The 25,618-nt window shown below is 37.5% G+C and overlaps 1 protein-coding gene across 14 annotated transcripts in view; it reads left to right on the forward strand.

Annotated features, from left to right (window-relative positions):
* inpp4b (inositol polyphosphate-4-phosphatase type II B) overlaps nt 1-25,618 on the forward strand; it is a 207,159-nt gene that overhangs the window by 4,458 nt on the left and 177,083 nt on the right. For 2 of the 14 annotated variants that reach the window (XM_046415765.1, XM_046415787.1), the window contains exon 2: nt 8,768-8,836. The exons of the other annotated variants lie outside the window; for them this stretch is intronic. The gene's annotated coding sequence lies outside the window, so the exon portion shown is untranslated. The remainder of the gene's footprint in view (nt 1-8,767; nt 8,837-25,618) is intronic. 14 annotated transcript variants of the gene reach the window in all.

Below are 25,618 nucleotides of genomic sequence, written 5' to 3' on the forward strand. Positions count from 1 at the left end.
CAGTTGCCACTAGAGCACAACAAATACCAATACCAAATACCAAAAATATGATAATGACTAAAGATTAATCTGTTAATTATCACTGTTTTTGATAAAATGGATATCAAAGTTAGTGAGAGGCATTTTATAGCTAAGAACAGGAAATTTGTAGTTGAAATGTGGCACAGCTTGGGATTTTTGTATTACAGTTTCTTGTTACTTATTTACTTAGTTACTTATCTTTACCAATATTTTGGCAACTATTTACTTGATAAATCATAATGACTTACTTGATAAATCATTACAGTTTCCGTTCTTCATCTTTTTTCATTCATCCAATAGTTCACAATCCAAACACATTTGTTTTACCGTTGTAGAAGACCAAGGAAACCAGAAAATATTAATATTTGAGAAACCGGAACAAAAAAATGTAGCTATTTTTCTTTTAGAAAATGACTCAATTAATTGGTAATCAAACATGTTGATTACTGACTAATCATTTAATTACTAAAAGTTGCAGCTCAAACAGCTGTCAGTTTATTAGGTATGCCTAGCTAAAACTAATGCTGTGTGATACAACAGCCCTTAGATGAATTGCACCATCACTGAAGTATTGCTTCAACTTCATGGTGTCATTACTAACTACTACTACGTTGCTACTAGCTATCATTTTAACTGTTATCCTGGAAATACTGTCCTGTTTATCTTTAACTCTTGTTGCCGTGCTCTTTGTGGTGGTCTTATTTCTTTTGGCGAATCAGTTGCCCCTTATATTTTTTGTTGACTTCACTTTTTATTTTTCCAATATTCCCGTCTCACTTTTGGTTGAACTTCGCTTCTGCATACCTGTCTCTCCGAATGAACATCCTGACTCTTGGATGTTCTTCTGATCAAATGCATGTCATTACAGTATTTTCTGGCAGCCCTGCATTGAGTTTTGTTTACTGCATCTGTTGCACTCTCTCACCTTCCATTCCTGGCAAGCCGTGTGTCATTCTCTTAACCCTCACTCCACCCAGTCAACCCCTCATCTTCCCCACCTGGCGTCTATCTGTCTGCTTTTCTTACTTTCGCTGCCTCTCCAGCTTTTCCTCTTTCTGTTTCTAACCTCTAATTACATTACGGCTGAGCCAGTGACGGACTGAATCTAAAGCAACTCACAACATAACATCAGTGCCCACTGAGTGCAGATACACCAGAGAAAATCAATTTGCCCCCCTTGTTCAAGTCCTGAAGTCAGCCCAGAGTGTCATTGTTGACTTGATATTGGTGAATAGGCATTATGAAAAAACACCTGTGGTATAACATAATCAAGTACACAGCAAGATAGAGATAATTATTCGTTTTATTTTTGATTTTGTGAAAGATCCTGTGAAACTTGTAAACTAAGATGTTAAGTGGAGGTTTGTGTAAATATGCTTAAATATTAAAGACCCAGAATTGTACTTAACATGGAAGAGAAACATTGTTTCTGGTCATGTTTTCTATACATTTTTAGATCAAAGCAGCTCTGTTGATTCCCTATCAATCAGCAATAACTTGACCTCATCTGCCTGCGACGTGCCCTGTCACTACACTGTGGATCCTGCTTGCTGGCAGTCGGCCAGAGCAGAAAAAAGTGAGTGATTTTGAAAACCCTCTCTTTTTCCCCCTTGCTCTCTCACTCTCACCGAAGCTGGCTCTAATCAGATTTAGCAAGGGCTTGAGGATTGAGTTTTTGTGTGCAACTGCAATGTCATCAGCAGAGATTTGGAGCAGTAAAACCATTACTGTATTGGAAAGAGTCGTAATTGTATTTGGGGATTCAGTGGGGAATCCAGCTTATGATTTGCGTCGTTTTACGTTCCACAGTTTCACTGCATTTATTGCACATTTGCACAGGTCCATTAACTAAGCTGATGGTTATTATATTACAGAGGATGTAAATGCACACTTCTATTGATTCAGATACTAACTTAACACCACATAACGAGGTAGTATTAATTTTTAATAGCTTAAGGAATTTGCCTGAAGATAATACTAAATTTATCCTGCCTGATAATGCACTATAAGGCTTAGGCTAACATCAGTCACCCCATGCACAAAAGGACTAAATGATGCCCAGCGGATCAGTGATTTATGAATAGAATTTTGTTAATAGTCAGCATTGTAGATAATCTGCTTTTTAGAAATGACACAAATGAGAAGCTAATATTAGTGCAGAATAATTGCTGGGGAGAAGCGGACCTCAGTTGTACATACAAAGATGTCAATCTTTGACTATGCAACTGCCTGAAGATGGCAAGGGATTTTCTACCTCCTGAGCGCTCGTTGTAGGAGTCCCTTGACTTGGCTCCTCAAGTCTGGTCTTGGATGTATCTGGATATGTTTCTGCCGCTGTCTTCACTTTTTGTTTTATGGTGTGTCAGCTGTGTATCTGTGTAGCTGGTTGTCTTACACAGCATCTTGGAGCTTGCCAGCCTGACAGGGGTGTCAGCAGAGCTTGTGTCACATTATTGTCAAGAAAAATCTAAGTCAGGAAAGATATTAAGTTATTAAAAAGCCATGTCTGTAAGCCTTCTTGACAAAACCAACTAACAAGCAGTAGTAGTGCTCCAATTTCAATCTTACCTGTGACTTGATGTTCCCATCTGTAACATACTGAGATTTATTATCATTGCAAAATCTTAATGTAAATTCATGATATATTGATAATTTAAATGCTGTTTGTGCAGATTACTCAATGTATTAATTGGTTACTGTGAAATTGCTGTTAGGATGCTGAGCCTAGCTCCTTGGAACTTTTCTCACTCTTGTAAGACACTGTATAATGATTTGGGAGCTGCATTATTCTGCAATATTATACCGCTTAGAGTTATGCATTATGGATCATTAATGCTGTGAACAGGTAACAGCAGTCCATGACATGGCAATTCCTGTTGAAAAAACAGAAACCTCATTGGATATGAGTCGCCTGAAGTGTTTTTAACAGGGACTTGCTGGTCTGTGTTTTCCCACTGAAAACAGCTATCCATCTGTGTAATAGGCCTTGTCAAAAGTTTACTGAGAATCAGCAATTCACTTTGAGACTAGGCTGCATTTGCGATCGAAAGGAGCTCTGATAAGCTGTAAGAGCCCATTGAGGCAGTGAGCAGGCTTTGATGTATAGTGATGCCTCCACAGTTGCTGTCCCCTTCTCATTCGTTTTCCATTGTCAAGACTCTTAACTTTCCCGTGTATGGTATCTGTGCACATTTTTCCTTCTCGGTGCCTTCTTTTAAATTTATATTTTATATTTTTATATTTACAGATAAGACCTGTACACCTTCATTATTAGCTCTCCTCTGCTCAAAATTCAAAATTCACTAAGTAACTTGCTTCATTGCCTCATTGAAAAACTTGATATATTTCCAGTTTGTAGTCATAGTCCTGGCTCCCATAGGAGTTTGGGATCATTATCTGCCTTTTTGAGTTCAGACATTGATCTTGTTCACAGCTGAGTTGCCAAGATATTCAGAGAATTTTAGTCTCTTCTGGATTAGTTATTCATTTGCACAACAGTTTTTATTCTTTCTTTCTTTCTTTCTTTATTGCAGCTTCATAAAGATTTTGATGTGTCTCTTGAACTACATATTTCAGTCATATCAGATAATACTTGTAACTAATACCACAATTTCTTTTGTCACTTTACACTATACACTGTGCACTGTCTATTGTCCACATTGTATTGTGTTGTATGGTATTGTACCACACTGTCTTATTGTCTATACTGTTATTGCACTGTCATCCTTCATATTGTCTTGTCTATCCTCTGTTTATACCTCATGTTTAAATGGCTGTAATTTGCTTTTTATTTTTTTCTATTTTTATACTCACTGTGTGCACTCCTCTTATGTAGCAAATAATTGATAAGGAGATGACTTGGCCTTTTGTGTCATCGGTGTGTTGAGTGTATTGCCACAAATTTACAAGAATAATAGCCCAGGCTAGAATGAAAAATACTGCTTGTACAAACCTTTGTCCAGCTCTAAATTACAGTCTGTGAACATACATGAAGTGTATACAGATATAACATTATTGGTTTTGTCTAACCTTTGAAAAAAGCTAGTTAAAAGGAACACTTGTACACCACGATTTAAGATACATTGTATGGACAAAAGTGTTGGGACACCTAACCATCACACTCTAAATACATAGACATTAATATGCAGTTAGTCCCCCCTTTGCAACTATAACAGCTCCTGCTCTTCTGGGAAGGTGCTCCACAAGATTTTGGAGAGTTTTTGTGGTAATTTTTGCCCATTCATTCAGTAGAGTCATGGTGAGGTCAGTAACTGATGTTGAATGTGCCGCCCTGGCTCACAGTCTCCATTCCATTGTTTCCCAAAGGTGTTGGATGGGGTTGAGGTCAGGAATGTGTGCAGGCCCGTCAGGTTCTTCCATACCAAACTCATCCAGCCTTTGTGGATTTTGCTTTGTGCAGTGGGGCACAGTCAAGCTGGAACAGAAAAGGGTCACTCCATCCGACGCTTGGCATTGTGCTTGGAGATGTGAGGCTTGCATGCAGCTGCTTAGCCACGGAAACCCATTCTCTGAAACACCACACAATTTTTGTACTGACATTAATTCCATTGGAAGTTTGGAACTCTGTGACTTTGTGTGGTCTTCTTCTTTCTGGCTGAGATGGTGCTGCTCCTAAACGCTTCCTCTATCCAACAATACCACTTACAGCTGCCAGAAACAGCTGAAGAAATTTCACAAACTGACTTATAGCAAACGATCTTCAAAACGACCCATTGTTTTCACAAATGTTTGTAAGGGGGCAGCCGTGGCCTAGAGGTTGGAGAAGCGGCTTGTGATCGGAAGGTTCGATTCGCAGCTTGGGATTAATAAAGTAACTTAAATTAAATTCAAAAATTAAATTAAATTAAATGCAGGCTAGGTACTTTATTTATATAGACTATAGACAATCATTTTGTCTATGAACCATGACATTTATTATTGAGTCCAATTTTAAAACACTGGTTACCAATAATTGCATTTATTTGTTTACTTTTTGCTCATTTCATTTTTTTTATGGCTAAAAGCAGGAAAGAAGGCGGTAGCAATTTCTTCTGAGACTGATTGTGTTTTATGGACATATATCATGTCAAACTGAATCAAACTGAAATCATGTTAAGATAGACATTATAACATAAGAACATATTGTGTTGTTGTCCAAAGAACTGATATAATATGACATTATGATTTACACCCAAGAATAGTAATTGATTATAAAAAAAAAACCACATAATTTCCAATTAAGTTTCCTTAGCTTAGGAAAGGAAAAGGTGTTTGTAAAAATTGCCCTCCTTTTTTCAGTTGCAAAATTTCAATCAAGATTGTTCTAATTAGTAATTTGGGAAATAAACTTGCAAATGTTAGGTGAGCCTGTTTTGGTTTTCTTCATATTTTTGTAATTGGAGTAATATTATTTGTTATCATAAAACACAACAAACACACAATTTTCAGTGATTGTTTTCAGCCCAGAAATTCCCTATCTTTGTCTCAGTTATATATTAAATGTGTGTATGTTTATGTATGTGCGTGTCCATACAGCTTCCTTTACATCAGTGGTTCCCAAATTTTTTTTGCATTGCCCCCCTTTGCTGCATGTTTAATTCTCACAAACTTTTGCTAGCACCACTGCCTTACATGAACATTTTCTCTAGCCTTCTTTCCAATATCCAGCCATCCCAGGTAATCAGAATAAGAGAGAGGGGGGGGGGCTGAAAGTAAGGGCTACCTCTGTTTATAGCGTCTAAATAAATCACATCATACAGAATTTGGTGCATTCTGAAGTTATGGCTTCCAAAACAAAAGCAGTTTAACACTTGGCCAATATGAATAGCAGTGAAACATCAGGACAGGATTATGTTTAGGGATACATTTTATGTGTCCCTAGCTTGGCATGGTGAAATGCCTTTTAAAATTGGAATCTGTCCAGTTGTCATTGACAGTGATGTTGATTTATTGGAGCAGAGGGAAGAGAAGTGGGACAGAGGCCATGTTTCCCTGTAAAGCTTTCCATTTGGTAAATGATGCTTAGGTGTTCACTTTTCTTTGTTGACATGGGCCTGAAGCACAGCTGCACCTGCATTCATGCAGAATAGGTAACATGACACTTTTGCTCACATGCTCTGCTAATAATGAACCAGTCTGTGTTTAATGAATAATCATGCAGTTCTTCATTAACAGTGGGTCATCATGGTTTGTACTTTTAGTATTAGGGAGGAGGAAGAGGAGGGATAGAGAAGCAGGAATGAATGAGCAAGTTATGGTCACACTTGAGACAGATGAGTCAGGAATATAAATCATGAAAACATGTGGTACATCTCCTCAATCTGACTGCAGTTGCTTATGGAGCATTTTCTGTTTCTTCAATTTCAGCGGATCCATAGGGGATTCACTGTGTTCAAGTGGCGTTTTACAGTATTTCATTGGTAGAACAATAGGTTGCGTTTAACATTTAAGTGCAGGTTGCTCCTTATTCAAATGATGCCTCAGTAAAAGTGCATGCTTGCTTTTTTTTAAAAAAATAATTATGTTTTGTGAATTAATTTGTTGTGATATTTGTCTGTGAAATCCTTCATTAAGGTGGAAGTGAAACTCCTTTGTGTTTTTCATACTAAATGTTTTAATAGCCTGTTGCAGTAGTGCAAATGGAAAACAATAGAAAGTCTAATTGCTTTTCTAGCTGCACTTTATCCACGGGAAATACCACTGCTTATTATGAGCACACTAATGCATTTCGTTGTAGTCACTTTTTTTTCATAGGTTATGGTGTTAAGGGGAAAGTAAAACGTCATGTAAATTCTCCCTTGCTGGCTGTGGACTGCATTTGTTCAACTCAAGGGAGAATTATAACTTTATGTGCCTCATAAAAATATATATATTTTAAATATTTAAGTTGACCTGTTTTCTGGATTAAGAGGGCATAGTAAAAGAGTGTTATAGTTTTAGGAATCTAATGAGATTAAAATTAGAACATTAGAAAAGTAAATTTGAAAGACTTGATAGCTGCAGAGTAACAGAACGTTCTGAAACTTGGAGCGTCAGAAAATCTGCATAACTTCAATATTTATTTTCATACAGTTTGTTATCAGTGTTCTAGTGTGGGAAATTAGGTTGGGTGTAGGTGGTGATAATGAGAGTGGTGATAGTAGCCTGTTTTTTTTGTCACTTTAATTTTTATTGAGAATTTTTCCTTTATACAAATGTAAAACCTAAACTAATTCAAATAAATATACAAACAAATATAAACACATGGGAGTTACTGTCTTAGCAATCTGTCCATATTCCATTTTCCTTTACTCAATTTTTGTGTTTTGTCGCTGTTCAGTCACAAATATTGTCCATCTCGTCTGTTTCTCTTCGAACTGAGCTTCCTGCGGTTTGCCATTGTTTCCATTGTGTAGATTTCCTCTGCAATGTTTGTCCATTGATCCTGTGTAGGGATGTCTTCCCTTCCCCATTTCCTCGTAATAGCTTTTTTAGCCGCTGTAAATAATGCTTTTACCAAGTATCTGTCCTTCACTTGCATATTTTCTTCACATAGGTTACACAAATACAGTACTGTACAAGACATAGGAATCTTATATCCAAGTATCTTTTAACAATGCATCATATAACATTTTCCAAAACTGTCTTATTGTGTCATATTTCCAAAAAATATGTGAGTGATCCACATTCATTACTCCACAGTCTCTCCAACAAGGTATATTTTTCAACTGTTTACTCTTTACCTTGTGTGAAATTACACACTAGTGGATGTGTGATGTATTTTCCACATGCCACTCTTCATCAGTGATTTTTATCTTAAACTCTGATTCCCATTTTTCTTTTATGTATTTAGTTGAGTGTTTATTTAATATCAATTTTAGTACAGTAGCATCAAGTATCATCATTATAATGCAACAGAATTATGCTGACAGCATTTTGTTGAAGTTTGTTTTACATTATGTGTGTCTCCCAAACAGCTGAAAGTCAGCAAGTATTACATTAACATCTCAAAACCCACAATTTGATCAAAAAGTTTCTAAAAAAAAAATCAATGTGATATCAATACATTACTGCAACGCATCAAATGCATCTTGCTGGCGAACTACATTATGTATTGAATTATGCCTAGTTTATGGAGGGGTCAGTACATGCTCTTATCAAGTTTGTTTAAAAACAGTCAAGCCAAGCTTAAATTTTGCTTATGCATATTTCTAAGTGCAAAGCCAGGGTCTTTCCTCACTACATTTTTTTAAGCAGTCCACATCCTCTTGCATTTTTTTCTCATGATTGGTTTAGTTACATAGTTAATGACCTAAACAACAATCACAACCTTGCTTGCTTATTTGGTTCTATGTCATATATTTTATTTATGCTGCAGAAATGGCACTTTGTTAGCGGTGTCTGGACCCCACACTGCCCTCTGGGACCTTCCTAGGCATTTTACAGCCTGCTGGTATAGCCTTGGCTACTGCTACCTTCAGCTCAAACCATTTAATACATTGCCATCTCTGCTGCCTCTTGCTGTCCAACCTTGTTCCCTGCTGTCACCTTCTTTACACTGACCTTTTCTGGAGGTGTTTTTTTCCTCAAGATGTCAAGCAGGGAGGGTGATTCAAGTTGCCGTCTTGCAACTGCTGCAGACATTCTCAGAATCTCTTGATGAAGCTCCAGCAAACAAAACAGAGAGGCTTTTCCAGAGCCGTTATTTGCTGTGCTGTGGTGCTGCTGTCTCTTCACATCACTCTTCCTTTCATTTTTATGTGTACAGACAAATACAGAGGATAGACTGGAATACTGACAGAAGTGGGCTTCATTTGAATGCTCTCTGTTATAACAGGTAAGACAATGCTGAGAATTATTGTGAATCAGCTTTTGTCTGTACGTACCATACTTCATCATTTGCGAAGATACACAAATATTATGGAAACATGCATGCAAACTAGTTAGTGTGATTTGGTAAGCACTTTTTTTCTATTTTATCATTTGCTGGTTGATTTCTGTGGTCGACAAGATCAGCAGATGCACAACTTGTGCACCTAGGTGGTGAAGATGTTTTCTGTTTTGAAATTTAATGACTGAAGTGCTTCTCTTGGTTATTTGTGAAATGGCCAAGAAAAAGCAGAACTGTAATTTAAGTCAGGTTGAAATTTTCATGGAATTTAGAGACCAGATCTGTACATTTACTGATACTCTGCTACAAATGTTGTTGCGTTTGCTTTACTGTAAGTCTGTATTTGTACACAAGTCCACCTGTGCATGCGTAGGTACTTAATCTCTGAGGGTATTTCAGAGATAAAAGGCTTAAGTATAGTTTCTTGGCCAATCACACACCTTGGTACACAAGCCAAGGCTGCACATTTCAAGCATATTTGATGCAATCTGCTGTTGTGTCAAAACCCTCTTCATACAGATGAGTGTAATTTGTTTTGTCATTACAGCCAATATGTTCTAACTACCAGCCCTGCTTTCCCATGATCATCCGAAAGCACTCGAGAAGAAAAGAATCATAGTTCTTATTTTGATTATTTTCACACCACAATATATGTTTACATGCATGCTTGCGTGCACACATGTATATGATTTCCACTCAACCATTCACACATCTACACAGTTACATATTCTGCTGAAGTAAATAGGGTCATGTGACCTTGACTGAAGCTAGTTTAGCTTGCAGCTCAGGTTCAGGCCACCAACGACATACATGTTCCTAGTGAAAAGGAGGTTATCTGAGGTGAGCACACAAGCATTTATAAAGCTGCACAATTGCTATCCAATTTAGTGCCCCTGCTCTTTAAGTCTAGTGCATCCAAATGGCTGTCTAGCTCAGATGAACTGCTCCTTCTAGATGAGATAAAGCACACTCAGTGTTCTCCAGTAAGATAGATGGGCACATTTGCATGCCAGGCTGTCAGTTTCACTGGTGCCAAGCCTCCTTCTTCCTTAATTTCTTTTTAGCCTGTCTTTCTTTCTCCATTTTTCGATGTCTGGCTCTCAAAAGGGAGTACTACATAAATTTCTAGTAGTTAGGGGATGCCATGATTTCTGATTTATTATTCACAGTTGACTGACAGTGGTCCTTAGTTTTTTTCAACTTTAAATGTGGCTGTATTGGGTAAAGGGAAGAAGGAACCCATGCAGATAACAATGGATTGTGGCTAATGAATGAACCATGAAGGTAGGTTTTCCAGACGGTTAAGAAGGAGTTTATTTCTGACGTAAATTTCTTACAGCGTATTCCAGAGCTTCGTCGTGTTCATTATTACTGGAAATAGGATTTGTGATTATCTGTGGACAAATAGAATTATTATTAATGAATCTAATGTACTGACTGAATTGAGGACAGAAACACAGCAGTGTTGGTGTAGGGTCAAGTCGAACGAATGGATCAAATAGATTATAGCAACACTGTGTTACTCCAACACAGTTCAAAGTCTGCCAGTGTTAACTATTTTTACAGCATGCAGTCTTATGCACAGATTGATTTTTTTTTTTTTTTTTTAAACTGACATAGCCCCATCATATAAAAAAGAACTTGCATTTGTTTTACCAGGAAACCGTTAGTGTAAAAATGTATTTGGATAGATAGTGACGACAGTGAGTTACAGTCAAACAAATGAGAAAGCTAGCACAAAATATGCTCGAAATTAAGCAGAAGTACGATGACACAATACATCTTAAGTAAACCTAAATGGCTCTTTGAAACAGTCAAAGGGCTTTTTATAAAACTATGAAATAACTAAAGACTAATCTAAAGACTTAACATCGTAAATAACATTGGCAGTTTATATTTTAGCTCACTTTTTGCACTTCTCTCGTTTTTTTTAATTATTTTGTTCGATTCTCATATTTCTTTAAACAGTGCTGCATATCCCGCATGTTCAAAATACTTTTTTACTTCACAGCGAACCTAAACTCACAACCAGTGGACAAAATTTGTTATCAGTAATTAGCTATTAATGTAGCTCATCATGTTTGGTAACTGTTTTACATCTGAATCTCTACATTAATTTCATTGTACTGTAGTTTTGACTACCAAAACCAGAAAGACCATAAATGAAGTATTTAAATAGAGACAGTAGTTATACATGTTTTATTTTTTTCCAAGTTCTCATGTATTCACTTTCAACAGTAAATGGAGCACTCTGTGTCACTGATCAGTTTGGGGGCCAGAGAGAAATATTTATGATGGAATTAGATTATTCTTTTTTTTCTCTTCAAACTTGAAAACAGAAGTTGCTGCATGAATTTGTCAGAGATGAAATTACAGCTGACTTTCAACATCTGCGACAGCCATCTGTGGCTTTCCAAAGGTAGCCTTTTCTGTTTGTTCTCCATATGCTTTGGCTCTTATGAGATGAGTTGTTGGAGTCTGAATGCAAGTCTTGTATTATAATGGAAAAGTAACGATGTCCCCTGAGCTCTCAGCTCACACTGACAATAACTAACACACAGTTTCTGTTCATGGCAGACTTAAGTCCCATTGGAGAGCGCTGCCTACTCATGCTCATGAATACTCATAAGTTTTAATGCAGAGAACTACAAGAGCTGGCTCTTTAGTTCCTAAACCTCCAGGTGTATCTTGGAGGAATGGTTAAAAATAGCTTAGGCAGGAGGCACAGATGTGCTTCAGGTTGTATTTAAATTGTCAATTAGTGTCTGTAGTTGTAGAAAAAGTTCTTTAAAGACAGTATGGATTGTTGGTTGTGTCAAGCGATATACATGAACCACGTATATTTTTGCAATGTAATGGTAAGTTTAGATAATGTGAAGCACATAATGAGTCTGACGGATGTTCCTTTGATTTGAGTTTGTGGTGTGGTGTGAAAGCAGTGCTCTTCCTCCAGGGAGACATGGGCCATGGGAAAATGTTGAGAGATTAGCTTTACGTTGAAGCAGCCGCTAAACCACTCATTATTCATTCTTCCTCCTGTCAATGTGAAGTATTACTGTCTCTTCCAGTCTTGACACGCTCTTACCAAATCCACAAGGGGCCTTTCGTTTAACTTCTGCTCCCTTCCCAGTGCCGTTAAATGGCTCATTAGTAAGGCTAAGGTGTCATGTACTGAAGGACAAATGTATTGGCTCTGCAGCTTTACCTGTTCTGTCACATAGAGCCTGGAGAGTGGGGATTTGTGCTGTCCATGTGGCTGTAAAAGACAGTTGACTCTGAGATGAAGCAAGTGATGCATTGAAGAGATTTTAATTCCCGCGTGACATTAATTACTTAACTGTATTTGACAAGGATGTCAGAAGTATCTTGTTGGATTGGTCTTGCTAAATCCCGCAATAAACATTTAATTTCTGTGCGCGTTCTAAGTTTTGGCAAGGTCAGCCAGAGATGCTGACATAGCTACATAAACACATTTAATGACTTTGGCTATTCTGCATATACCGAATTTTATGATGCATGTGTCTCACTTACATTGAATTATGCTTCAAGGATATTGGGCTTTAAGGAATCGAAAATGGCAGACTCTACAGAATACAGAATTTAACTCTATGAGGTTCATAAATTTTGCCTCTGTGCTGGAAATTCAACATAGAGTCAGAACCTGAGTACCTCAGTCAGTACAGCATAAATGTGAAATGATTTGACTGTGGAATCAAAATAACAGAGGATAGAATATGCAACTATGAGCTTATGCAGTATAACTCGTGCTTCTCCATGGGCATCAGAGATTTACTCACTATATGAGGAAGTTGTTGTCCACAGGAATAAGATGTGACCCCTACTTAAAGTGAGCAATTTTCCAAAATTGGTGAAAGTGTTTGGAAATATGAATACTTGCTAAATGTTATGTTGCATCCTTCTAAAGAAGCCAAAGATAGTAGTTGACAAGTGCAAATACTGTATATTTTTAAACTAATTGTACCTGCAAGCTGTGTTATTTGACAAAGTGGAAAGTAGCATTTAGTTTTTGTTTTCGAAGAGTGATTCAGGTGTGTACATTTTCCATAATTGTTCTCTATCAAAAATTTGAATGTCTTAAAGTTTGCTCACTTCTTTTCAAAAGCCTATAACAGAATCCGAAGACAAACTAATCAGTCTTCTTTCTAATTTCTCCAGTATTCTAATTGTACGTAATAAATGTTTTTCATTTTAACATATATACCTGGCTTTCTGGATCTGGCTTTTATTAATTTGTGGCACCTTGTAAGCCAGTTTAGGGTGGACGTAGTTGTATGCATGAGTCAATAATGAAAATTCATTAATTCATTTTGTACTAAAAGTGGATTCTGTTTTACACTTGTCTACACACTTACCGTGCCAGGTCACTTATGGTAAAAATAAAAGCTTTGCCCTAAAGCTAATAAACTCAGTTCCATAAAAAGAAATGTGTAGGAATGTATTTGTGATTGAAATTCTGTCAGGTACAGCACTATCACTGAACAGATCTGCATTGCAAAACACTTTCATTGGTATGTTTGTCTTTGAAAATAGGAAGTTGGAACAAAACTTTATTCATAGTCCTTTCTCCCACGCCTTTTTTCTATCCCATTATTTCTCTCTCTTGTGCTTGCTGTCTCTGTCTGTGTACATCCGACCATTCTCATCCTGTCGTACTTTGCTATCAGTTTAGAGGAAGAAATAGATTGTCTCCTCGGTCCTGTAATCAATTTGTGTCAGCATGCCAGGTTTCTCTCTGCAAGTGCCAATGCTGAGAGAACACTTGGTATTCACAAAATGGAATAATGGGCCACCATAAATCCTTAGAGAGGCGCTGTCTGTTTCACTTATGTTTAGGGAGATCTCCACTAGATAACTCTTGATAGCATCTTCGATCGTGGCACCAGTGTTCCTGTATGACTTCCCTCCTCTTACATCTCAGTTTTCAAACCCTTATGTTTCTGGTGATCTGTCAAAACAGCTGGCAGCGAGTAACATCTGTTCAAATCACTTGAGTTACACTGTCACACTCTCAAATACAATGGGGCTATTTAAAGCATCTTCTTTCATATAAAATATGCCATTATTATTATTTGAGACCCTTCTCAGCAGTTACCATCATAACAGCCTCAACTTTCTTCCTCTCATTTATAAGAAACTATTACATACTATGACATTTCTGAGCAATCTAAATATAGTAGTTTTTAATTTTTTTTTATTTTTAGCCTCAGGCTGAAAACTGCATCTAGGTAGACACATAGCTCTACATTCACTTTGTCATTGAAATTCATGAGAAGAGGGGTAAAACACAGGGCTAATTTTTCAAGAGCAGGTTCACAAGCACCAGGTCATTTGTAAAACCTGTTCAAATGAATACACATGAAATAAATGTTAACTCTGCTGACAGGCTATTAATAAAAGGCCTTACTGTTTGATTTAGAGGGATAGTGAAGATATATACCAAGGGAGATGGGAAAGCTGTAAGTGGGCACAGAGCGGAGAAGCCTTATCTCGGGCTAACCAATGTCTTTTGGGCTTCTTTAGTCCCTCAGGTTGATTTGGACTTTGGACATATTGCACTCATTATCACGAGTTGTACATGACAGGTGGATTAGCCTGCAAATCCTGGATCAGTGAAACAATGCTATACTGGTGACATTCAGTTCGATTATATCCTCAGATGACTTATTAAGATGTACCAGATGTCGCTGGTTGGGAACTAAATTAGATTAACTGTGTGAGTTAAACCAGGGCACAGGATGAGGTGAGACAGTTCTCGCAATCATACTGTCTCACATAACTTCAAGGGCATTTGAACCGGTAGATGGTTATGATGATTGCGTTTATATATAAAAACTGTTTTATTTGAGTATCCAAATAAAGTTTAAGCCTTTTCACAGCTTGATGACTGCATATCACGCTATTTGTTTAGCAAGTGTCAAGGGCTAATGTGGGGAGCCTCCTCTGCGACTTGTTGTACAGATTACAGATTTTTTAATGTTACGAAGGTGGAAGTACGCAGTCCTCGAGATTTGTCTTATGTGTGTGTTGAAAGTTGTTTGTGTCACAGGATATTTTTAAGGAATGGGGCCAGAGTGGCCAAGAGGGGACCAGGGAAGCCTTTGGATGAAGGCAAAGGCGAGGGCTGGAGCGTAGATGCAAAAAATATTATGGATCAGGTGAGGGTCAAGGGAAAAGGCAGACATTGTTCTATTTTACACTAATATAGCAGATCACATGGCTATTCACGCATCCAAGAAAAATGGTGCAACGTTAGCATTCATTGAGTCCTGTTTCTGATCAACCTCACAGATGTACATTCAGTATTCATTCTTGCTTCACCTTTTCTTTGGTCTCCACTGACTTTTGAGGTAAATGTCTTTCTCTACTTTCTCTGCTTTATGTTCACCAGCTGTTCATTAAGTTTGTCATTTGGTGCTCAGCAGGTTGCATACAGTTGATTTGGAGCTTTATTTTTGGTTCACATTCTGATGAACCAAAACAATAAAGTTGTTGTTGTTAAACCAAAAAAAAAAGAGCTTCAAGATGGCTTTAGCTGTATTGCAGAGTTAGGTAATAATTCTGTGTGGATTCATCAGTAAGAGTGACCCCTTTAACATGACACATAATTAACTCCACTAGTGTTTGTAGAAATATTGATTAGAACGGCTTTAATAGTAGCGTTGATCCATCAGTCAATCAATTAAATTCTAATTTAGGTAGGTGTATTTTTAACTTGAGGTTTTTATTTACAGTGTATGATGCTTAAAAACTTCTGAAGGCTGAAAGCCAGAATAATTAAAAAGAAAAAATACTTTCCATTGCAAAGAGCCTATGGTAGTTTCTGCGATCAGCAGGTCTCAGACACAGGCTATTGAGGCAGTGTTGATGCTTGAAGCTGTTAGTTTACTAAGCAGGGGAAAAAGGCTGATGTTTACCTCTTACTGCCCCCAAACACTGGCTCTGTGTAACCTGCTGTGTGTACTGTTTCCTCGCTGACCTGAAAAGCCCAGAGTACAGAATTGCCCATCTGCCGGTGCTGGCATGTAATGCAGCCCAGTATATGAGATTAGGAGATCAAGGCAGCAAATTCCTCACCCCGCCTGCAAGCTAAGGTTGTGTGTGTGTCCTGAGCATGTGCTATATCCCTGAAAAAATGTTTGATAATTTGCCATGAAGTCCTTGAGAGCAAACATGCAGTATACTATGTCAATGGGAGGTTTTTTGAATTAAGCTAAACGCATACTTGGTGAGAGTTATGCTACAATTTGTATTATAATGATCCCTTTTTTATCATGTTATTTCAGGGTAAACATCATGTAAATAGCAGACCATGAAATTAATCTTTAACATTACTGTACATACCCTGAAGCAATAAGAAATGTGGGTGAAATAATGTGATGTACCATATTTCCATACAGAGAGAGGTGGGAGGCAACTGTGAATTGAGTTGGGGTGAGGGGGGTGAAGATAAGTTCAAAGCCACAAGGAATGTGCATAGCAAACCATTTCTGTCATGTTGGGGAAAGAGATTGTAGGCCCATTCTCATCAGCAGAATGTGCCAATTATTAGATAATGTTCAGAACAAGCTGTCATGGATTAAAGCTTTGCAAGAGTCAGGATGCTCTTCAAATGAAGATGAGTTGATTAGCATACACTTTTCCAACTACCACATGGAGTTTGGGTTGAATCAAGAATTTCCACCCTGTATAAATCCTGTACTAAAAATCAATATCAGTTATAATTGCTGAATCTTCTTAAAACATCAAGATGAAATGGCATAGTTTCTCAAATGTAGACATTCTGCCTTTTTCTGTTTTATGCCATGGTAAAGTGAATGTCTTTGGTGTTGGGACAGTTTAAGTACTGTAATTTGAAGGTCACCTTGGACTTTTGGACATGGTTATGGGTATGTGTCACTGCTAATCCAACCTTCTGTTGACTTTGTGAGTCATTAAAAACTCATTCACAGATTAATTGAATTGAATATGGTTATGTACAAGTAAAACAACCCATTTTGCAGACACATGAATATCAGAAACATCGTGAATGAATAAACTGTTAAGTGGGGACATCATAGACAGGACTTTTTACAATGACACTCATATATAGCAGTCCTGTTTGCTGCGTTTTTTTTTCTGTTGATCCACATAGATGAGATATTGTGTTACATAATGTTGAATTTGATGCCCTGAAGGAAATTGCAGCTGTCGAAGCGTTGAGTGATCTGGTAATCAGAAACCTTCTTTCACATCTGTGTAAAATTTTAAAACTCTCAAAAGCTGAATGCCAATATGTTCTCACTAGTATTTGATAAATGCATTTTAACTACTTTGTTAATTTGTTTCTCGAACTATGCTGTTCCACTACTGATGAGCTATAGATCGTACTGTATACTTAGTGAACAACTTAGAGACTGAGACTATTTCATATTTCTGGATTTATTTGATTTGATCTGCAATAGTATTGATGACTGGCATTGAATTTCTATATTATTAGCAGTAAAATCATTGTACTCAGCAGAAGCAGTAATTAGAATAAATTTTACTGTATGTGCAACCTTATTGTAATTAAATGTTCAACTGGCACTTGACATTTTAAATACCTAATACCTAAAAACTTCATTCTTTATTGCAATTCAGCCACAGCGTAGTAAATATAAAATGTGTCTTGAAGACTGTAAGTAAGGTAGATTATAAATCCAACACTTAGCCCTGGAAATAAATGTCTATTTAAACTGTAGCCATCAGTTTACTGTATTTATGTTTCCAAGTTTCAAACACATACATATTTGAAAAATGTATAATTTGCATCTTGTAATTCACTGATAAATCATTTAGTCCATGAAATGCCATCAAACTCCTTTAGCTGTTGTCACAAATAAACCCCCAGTCAGTGTGGAAAAGCTGCTTTGATAAGCAGTGATAGCCAGGCTTTCACTCCCTTTTCCCTTTCAGAAAGACTGAGCACAAAAGAGAAAAATAGCCAGCATCACTAGGTCCTAAATCTTATCTCCTGTAAAGTTAAAAGCCTCTTCTATTCTTCGTCATCACCTCCAGTACAGAAACCAATCTGACACCAGCATCACACACTTGGACTTCTGTGAAATTCACACAGATTTTACCTTTTTGGTGGGAAAAAAAAAAGAAAAAAAGGGAGCAATTTGTTGTACTCATTTGACAGAGACTGATGGAACTTTTTCCCCATGAGTTTGAGAATTGTGAGTTGTTTTTTGGTCAAAACAGGCAGAAATGACCAAGATGCTACAGTCTTCTAGCACACCACCAGTCCACCCGCCGTGATTGTTGGTTCTGTTGCTGCAGGGACTCTCCTTTCACAGTATTGTCAGGCTCCCATAAAAATGCCATTCTGCTAAATGAGATGCATTAGCCTTGTGGGGAACATACCCTTCATCAGTTCCCTTTAAACAGGAGTGATTTAAAGAGGAGTGATTAACACATCTTCTTCAATAATGCTTAGAGGAGGGGCTGCTTTCATTTTGTCCAGCAGTCAATTAGTCTCTTCGGAGACAGTTTATCATTATCTTTAAGCAGTAAATGGTGACCATGATGTCAGTATTTCACAATTCCTTCAAAGAAAATGTTTTAGATGAGGTCTTTGTGTTAAGGCATCAAATAGGGTTATACTGCATTCTCAACTACAGCAACTACAGACGTCTTGATGACTTCAGACTGTATCTCAGACTCATCATCATTATTGTCAGGTCCGCTTGGTTTCAGAAGCTACTTGTTAAGAGTTGCTTGTTGCCTTTTGCAGTTAGGGTGGTTAGGCAGGTTACTGCATCAAAACCGAGCATGCGCTATCAGAATGGCGCAACATAGCCCATGGCAAATTGCTTCAACACATTTAATTAGCAGATAGCGATTCAGTGTGAACCAAAATGGCAGTGGACAGAATGACCAACCATCTGAGCAGAGTCGTGCTACTAGTGTGACTAAAGTTCTATGCTTGGATCCATAATATCGACAGATCATATTATAGAATTTCTTAATTCAGTCACTGGATCATCTAAAAACAATAAGTATTCTCCAAATATATTTATAAAGCATTCTAAACATTCTAAAACATTCTGTGACTAGTTCAAAAAAATCTTGAAAACAAACATGCATCATGTAAATACAGCAGGAAATTCCTAAACAATGTAGCAAACAGATCCTGATAATGTGTGTGTACCCTGAATAACATGTCATCTAAATTTTTCACTCAGTCAGCTTGTAGGCCCCATTTTTAAATGTAAAACTTTTGTAACATTCTCAGAAATTATCTTGTCATGGTAAAAGGGTGAAGAAATTACTCTTGAATGCTGTAGGGCTGTGAGCTCATTAAGCCTATTGGCCCTATACTCCTCTACTAAGGGAAAATTAGACACGATGATGAAGCACAGTCGAGATATTACTAAGAAAATACACCACTGAATTTGACTAACATATACAACAACAATTGTGTTATCCTTGGAAGCAATGTTGATTGGTTGGTTTTCCATGTGCTATCAGACACACATACTGTATACAGTGTGATCAGCTGCATTTTAATTAAAGTATTTATTCATTGAGAAGCACACTGTTCCACTCAAACAAACTAGCCTGTGTGCAAACATGATGAACTAATGCCTTTAATCAAGGAGACAGCCAGCAGCATGTCAGCATCTTGTAACAGCCCCTAAGGGCAATCATGCTTCAAGAACAAACAAATACTCAGGCGATTGCGCTTTACGTGCATACATTGTGCAGCTATCAAAACACATACAAGAGCAGAAGCACAAACAGTAAGAGTGGTTACAAATCCAGAGCTGCTGCAAATACCAAAGCACATGCGGAAGGGCAACACAGACATGACAATTGAAATGTGCTGAAAGAGAAGACATTAAAGGCAGCCAAACATCCAAGAGGAAAAACATATGCAAAAAGACAGAAAGGCTTAAGAAAGAGCTTATATGTTAAAGATGCCACCACTGAAGAGGAAATTTCATGCCAAGCTGCCCATTAGATTTTTACATTTTTATAACAGGTTTAATTATTTGGGATTGTTAGTTGTGCAGGACCATAAGATGTAAGAAATTTGGACAATGTTAAACAGCATATTTTTGTGCTTGCAAACAGTCATTACATTTGTTGTTACTGTTGTCAGTAAATATTTAAAAGGAAATACTGTAATCCACAGTACATCCCGTAAGCACAACATTAGAACATACGATTAGGCACAGAACACAGGTTTGCTCTACAAGGTGTTTGAAATTACTGCAATTACAGCTGATTTTTCAGCCACTGAATGTGAATCATAGCTCGTTCCCAGCAGCCACTTCATTATTTTGGAACACGAAAAATATAGTGCAGAACCACAAAGCAATTGAGATAGTGAAGAAAAGGGAGAATGAAAGGGGAGGAAAGGGAAAAATTGTGTTCAAACTGTATGAGTACACAATGTGTCTGATGCTGAAGACAGCTCACAGAAAAAAATTGGACACACTGCTCTCTTCTCTCCACCAGACTTAAAAACCAGACAGGACCAGGCAGGAGTCTGCCAATAACTACTCTTAAAATTTCGTCCAGACCGAGTCGGTACAGACAGACAATATTCTGGGCTCTTGTGATGTTCTTGTGATGTTGTAATAAGGCTTTAATTGCAGAGATGGACAGCGTAACAAAACTCACAAACAAAGTCATCTCAAAGGTACTGTAAAATAGAGGGGAATTTTGAGAGTCATTTGAACTTTGTTAATTTATATGGTTGTTTTGACTGCGTTTTTGTTTTATTTAGTTTTCAAAATATTTGTTATTTTCATGGGACCATAATCGGACTCCAGGTCAATGCAGCGAAACCTTTTGACTTCCATTTATATTTTTATAAGGTTGCCAATAAATCAGTAAGTCTTGTTTTTTTTCTCCCCAATGTAAATCAAATAATCTTAGATTAAATCGCAATTTTGCATGATTAATGTTAAATTATAGAATGTTTGCACTGGTCTGTCTGCATCTACAGATGCTACAAATGAGTCATGAACTGAGAGCCTTAATGGGTTTTGTACTTGTTGTCCAAGCAGGCATCATGTGTCCGCCTTCACATGCTTTCCGCGTCAACACTAACCTGTTCGTGCTTAATGTTTTGGGGTGCTTGGCAAACATGATTGTTTTCATCCCAAAATCATTTTCTATTGATGCTACAGCTTTGCTTCTTGGTTCTACATCTTCTCATAATTTGCTTTGTGCCCTAAAGCTGGATGTAAGCCACTGCAGAGACTCAGCGCAGCTATGAGAACTTATCATTCATAACCTCGACATGGAACAGTAACCCATGCCATATCTGTGTAACCACATGTGTAAAGTTAGTGTGCTATCAGATTATTCCATTAAGTGTCCGCCATTTCACCTGTCACTTCTGATTTGTGGAGATTTTACAGATGCACAAGGCACTGGGAGCATACTCACACTGTACAACACATTTCACGCTGGTTTCATATGGTTTAATATAGTCATCATAAATTTACACGTGTTAAGGTTTTTGTAACTGCTGCCTTGGTTCTGTGTATTGAAAGTGCACATAAAAAACTTTTATTGGGGCTTTTTATTGAGAGGTTTTTAAGGCAAGGTTTCAAGATGTTAGGCTGCAAAAAATAACTGAGGGTAGAATGCCATTGTAAGTCGTGGGAAAAGTGTTGACTTCGAGTTAAATGAAAACAGTATTTAGAAATCAAAATCTCAAACTTAAACAGAAACCCGTACAGTCTGCTGCTGTTTCTGTTGTCCGTGATAGTCTCTCAGGATATACTTGTCTTGATGTGGACCATTGAAGTGTAAAAGACAGGCCATCAGTGAGTGCAGTGCAGTTGCCACCCACACAAAATCAGTTTGGGGCTGCCAATAGGCATGAAGGGGGAGAAACTTAGCACCGATGCCTTGTGCTTCATGATGTCACATGTAGTCCTATATTGTATGTGCTCTGTGCCTGTGAAATGAAATGTGACAATTCAGGAGACTTTTGGGCAGCAGTAGGAGTGATTAAGTGCGTTTTGATGAAATTAATAAAATTAAAAGGGAATACATCAATGATCAAAGATGTTGTCTTTATGGCAAGATAATCTGAAACAAAGGCCAAAAAGCAAACTGCTGCTATTACTTTGCCTCACAAAAGACCTTAAATCACCATAAATGTGAAGGATAAGATTAGTTGTGTTATAATGTGGTTGAGGCTGATGGAGGGGCCTCAACTGGAACGTGATCCTGGTAATTGAGGCCTGACTCGGGCCTTGTGCAGGGCTGGCTCCAAATCAGTCTAATCACATCCTTTTGTATTACTGCAGGTTTGCAGTCTGTTTGTCTAAATATCCAGAGTGTATCAAAGCTGGTCTGCTGTCAGAACTTATCACACAATGTGCTCTGATAGTGGGAGAGAACAGTGCTTTTTGATGCCAGATAAAGTGTGTATAAAGTGCAGACAGTAAAGACATTTATTGCTGCTCTTTTTGTCCGTGCCTGCCCATTAACTGGTGTTGCATGATGCAGCTGTTTGGACTGAATCCATTTTGGATGCCATCTATTTGGACTAAAGGTCCCTGTCTGATTGGGACCCTTTAAAAATAAAAAAAGATCCATTCATATCAGATTTGAGTACTTTGGGGATTGTGGTTCCATAGTCTTTTCAGACTTGGGACATCTGTCAAAACTGCTTATTCAAATGCACCTTGTAAAATTGAGTTTTTAGATGTGAAGGAAACATATTTTCACGAATGTCAAGTACATTAATAGATTTCTAATAGAGTTCCACCATAAATAACTATGTCTCTCTCTCTCTCTCTTTCTTCATGTCACTTTGCATCTCACCCTTCTCTGTGATGTCTGGTGCACAGACTGTAGACTTGTATACAAACGAGGCCACCACCCCCCCCATCACAGGCAGGCTCTTGAATTTGTTTTTCCATAGCAGCTCCTGTGTTTGAATTTCCCAATAAAGATAATTTTTTCCCCAGATACTAGTCCTGCTCCTACCCCGCTCTCCTCCTGGCCACACTGGACCCCTTTTATAGTCCCAGTGTTGAGTCTCTGTTTCCCCTTAGCAGCCTCAGGCACATATGTTAGAGGCCAGTTTTCTGGGGGAATGTGAGACAGTTTGTTGCAGTTGCCTCACTACGTCCCTGTCCCTGCCCTCACCTCGATGCATAGCACCCAATGGGTTTTTATTCCTTTTCAACTCACTAGGTGGTCTGCAGCACTGACATGTCTAACTCAGTGGAAATGACTCTTCAAGGGCTGAGAAAGCCCTTAGAAATGATGACAGTTTCTTTTATGAGAAATCCTCCTGTGTCACAGTCAGCCAGAGAGCAAAGCAGAGCTAAGGTTTGAAACACACAGAGCTGTCACCTTCAAAGGAGGAAGTTGGAGAGTTCTTGAGGGTTCGACTAAAACTATACTGACCAATCAGACTTGAAAACAAGGACTAAATTGAGCTATGCTGCAAATATTTCCCCATTAAAATGTAAATTTATTCAAGTACAAATCACAGTATTTATCTTGTTACATTTGTTTTCATCACCAATTGTGATCTTAATTGTTAGAAAATTAAAAAAAGAAATCAGAAGTGTTACATTCTTGTTATTTTTATGTTTGACAAAAGAAAACTTTTGCTTTGCCAATTATTTTCTCACTCTGTTTCTGTCTCTCTTTCACTTTCTCTGCATTTATCTTCAAACTAGAGGGACAATAGATTTTATACATACAATACACTATATAATGAGTTCATATAAGCTGTTGAACAGTAATGCGGTTTCTGTTCTTTAGTGTACTCTGATTGATATAAATGGTGTAATCAAACTGTCACTAGAACTTAGTATAATTCAACAGCATCAGAAACTACAGCTTCCAAAATGATTATACAGTTGAATCAACACCTCTCCTAGACAGTTTCAACAAAACTGAACATTTTAACTTTCATGAAGATGGGATCTTACACCTCTTTTCCATAATATCCATCTCTGCTAAGTCATCCCCTCAAATCATTCTCCATTTTCTTCCTCTTATCCTCATAACTCATAAGCATACACTGATCCTTATCCACACAAGCATCCAATCAGCCCTCTCACTCCCCTCTTGTCTTTCAGCTCTACCACTCACAGTTTCCATGAGCCCCCATAGACTAATATGTTTATAAAACCACAAGCTACTAGGGCTGCGTGATATGGCAAAAGTATTATTGATATTTTTTCCCCATGTGTATGTGTGTGTGTGTGTATATATATATATATATATATATATTATTTGCTGCCAGTTTGAAGAAGATGCTTGAAGAAAAACATGCTTTATCTACCTTAACAGTATACAAGTTAGCTTGTCTTGTCTTAACAAAATAGTGTTGTGGTTGCTGGGATGGTACCTTTGAATGTGATGGAAATGACTGATGGCATATTTTGCAGGGCAGGTGACAAGCTGCGACACAGAGAACAAAGGCAGACTTGCTGGCTGTTGAACTTATTTTGATGTGTGATAGGCTGTTAGATCTGTTCATATCAAAAACGAATGTCTAAAGCTTCGTTCGTTAACGGTATCAATTCAAATGTCTATCAGATCCTCTAGTGAGATCATTTTTCCAAGCAGCACTAAAAGTCACTATGTGAAATTCATTAAAATACACTAAAATACAGTACACTAAATGAAACAAAAATAAACAGTAAATACTCCACAAGTATTTCTAAGAACTACAAAGAGTAAAGTTAATCTGATTGCTGGAGATTCCCTGCAACGACTCTCAAGGAAAGACACCACAGGAGAAGGAGAGAAAGTAAAGGTAGCTGAGAGTGAAACCAGGAGGACCATGTGGTTGGTGTTTAAACAAGGAAAAAACAAAACATACCAGTGTACTATGTACAAAAGCAGGAAGCAGTGTGTGCATGGAGATAATCTGAAATATAAAGATCTATATGCTCTTTTCTGTCAGGAGAAAGTATCTCCAGTTACTCAGTGATGGTAAACATGAGTCCAGAGCTCTGTTGAAACATCAAATACAAAAAAATGAAGAATATATGAATATTTATTGCTGCTGCCTTAATTATGAAAATGCGGTTGACTGACTCATAAAATTTGAGATGATTGGCTGTTTTTAACTATTTTTGACATTTTTTTAAAAATAAAATAAATAATAAATATATTTTACTGGTATCAACATTGATAACTTGCAGTGTGGGTTCTTTTATGAATGGACTTAATGTGAAGCAGCTGGTTGCTTGAAAACAACCACTGAAAGGATGTTGCCAGCAGAGTGCCACAAAGAACTAGCTAGTCACTTTGTGAAGGAAAAAATTGACAGTGAACCTCGAAACTTCATCACCCACTGTGCGAAAAGCCTATTATTCTTAGTACACAATAAAATAACTTCTTATTACTGTTCAGCATTCATATCTTCAAGTGCTCTCACAATAATAGTTTTGCAAATTTTGCCGATATTGTTTTCCATCTGCCATCAATTGAAGTGTAATTCAAGTTATACACCAGACATTTCTTTGGCAATATGCATATATATTGGTACAGTATTTAACATGCTGTGCACATTTTTATAGTGGTAAAAAGAATGTGTGGGCTGATTCCTACTCCCGTCTGCTCTCTTTGTAATTATCAATTAGACTTTATTTCCCAGGAGAACAATAACTCACTCCCACAGTGTGTGGTAGAAGACCTTGATCCAGCTGCTGTATGTGAACAAAGCATTACCTCAGTGCTACTTCT

The sequence above is a fragment of the Scatophagus argus genome, chromosome 2, assembly GCF_020382885.2.
Source record: "Scatophagus argus isolate fScaArg1 chromosome 2, fScaArg1.pri, whole genome shotgun sequence".
Taxonomy (NCBI): Eukaryota; Metazoa; Chordata; class Actinopteri; family Scatophagidae; genus Scatophagus; species Scatophagus argus.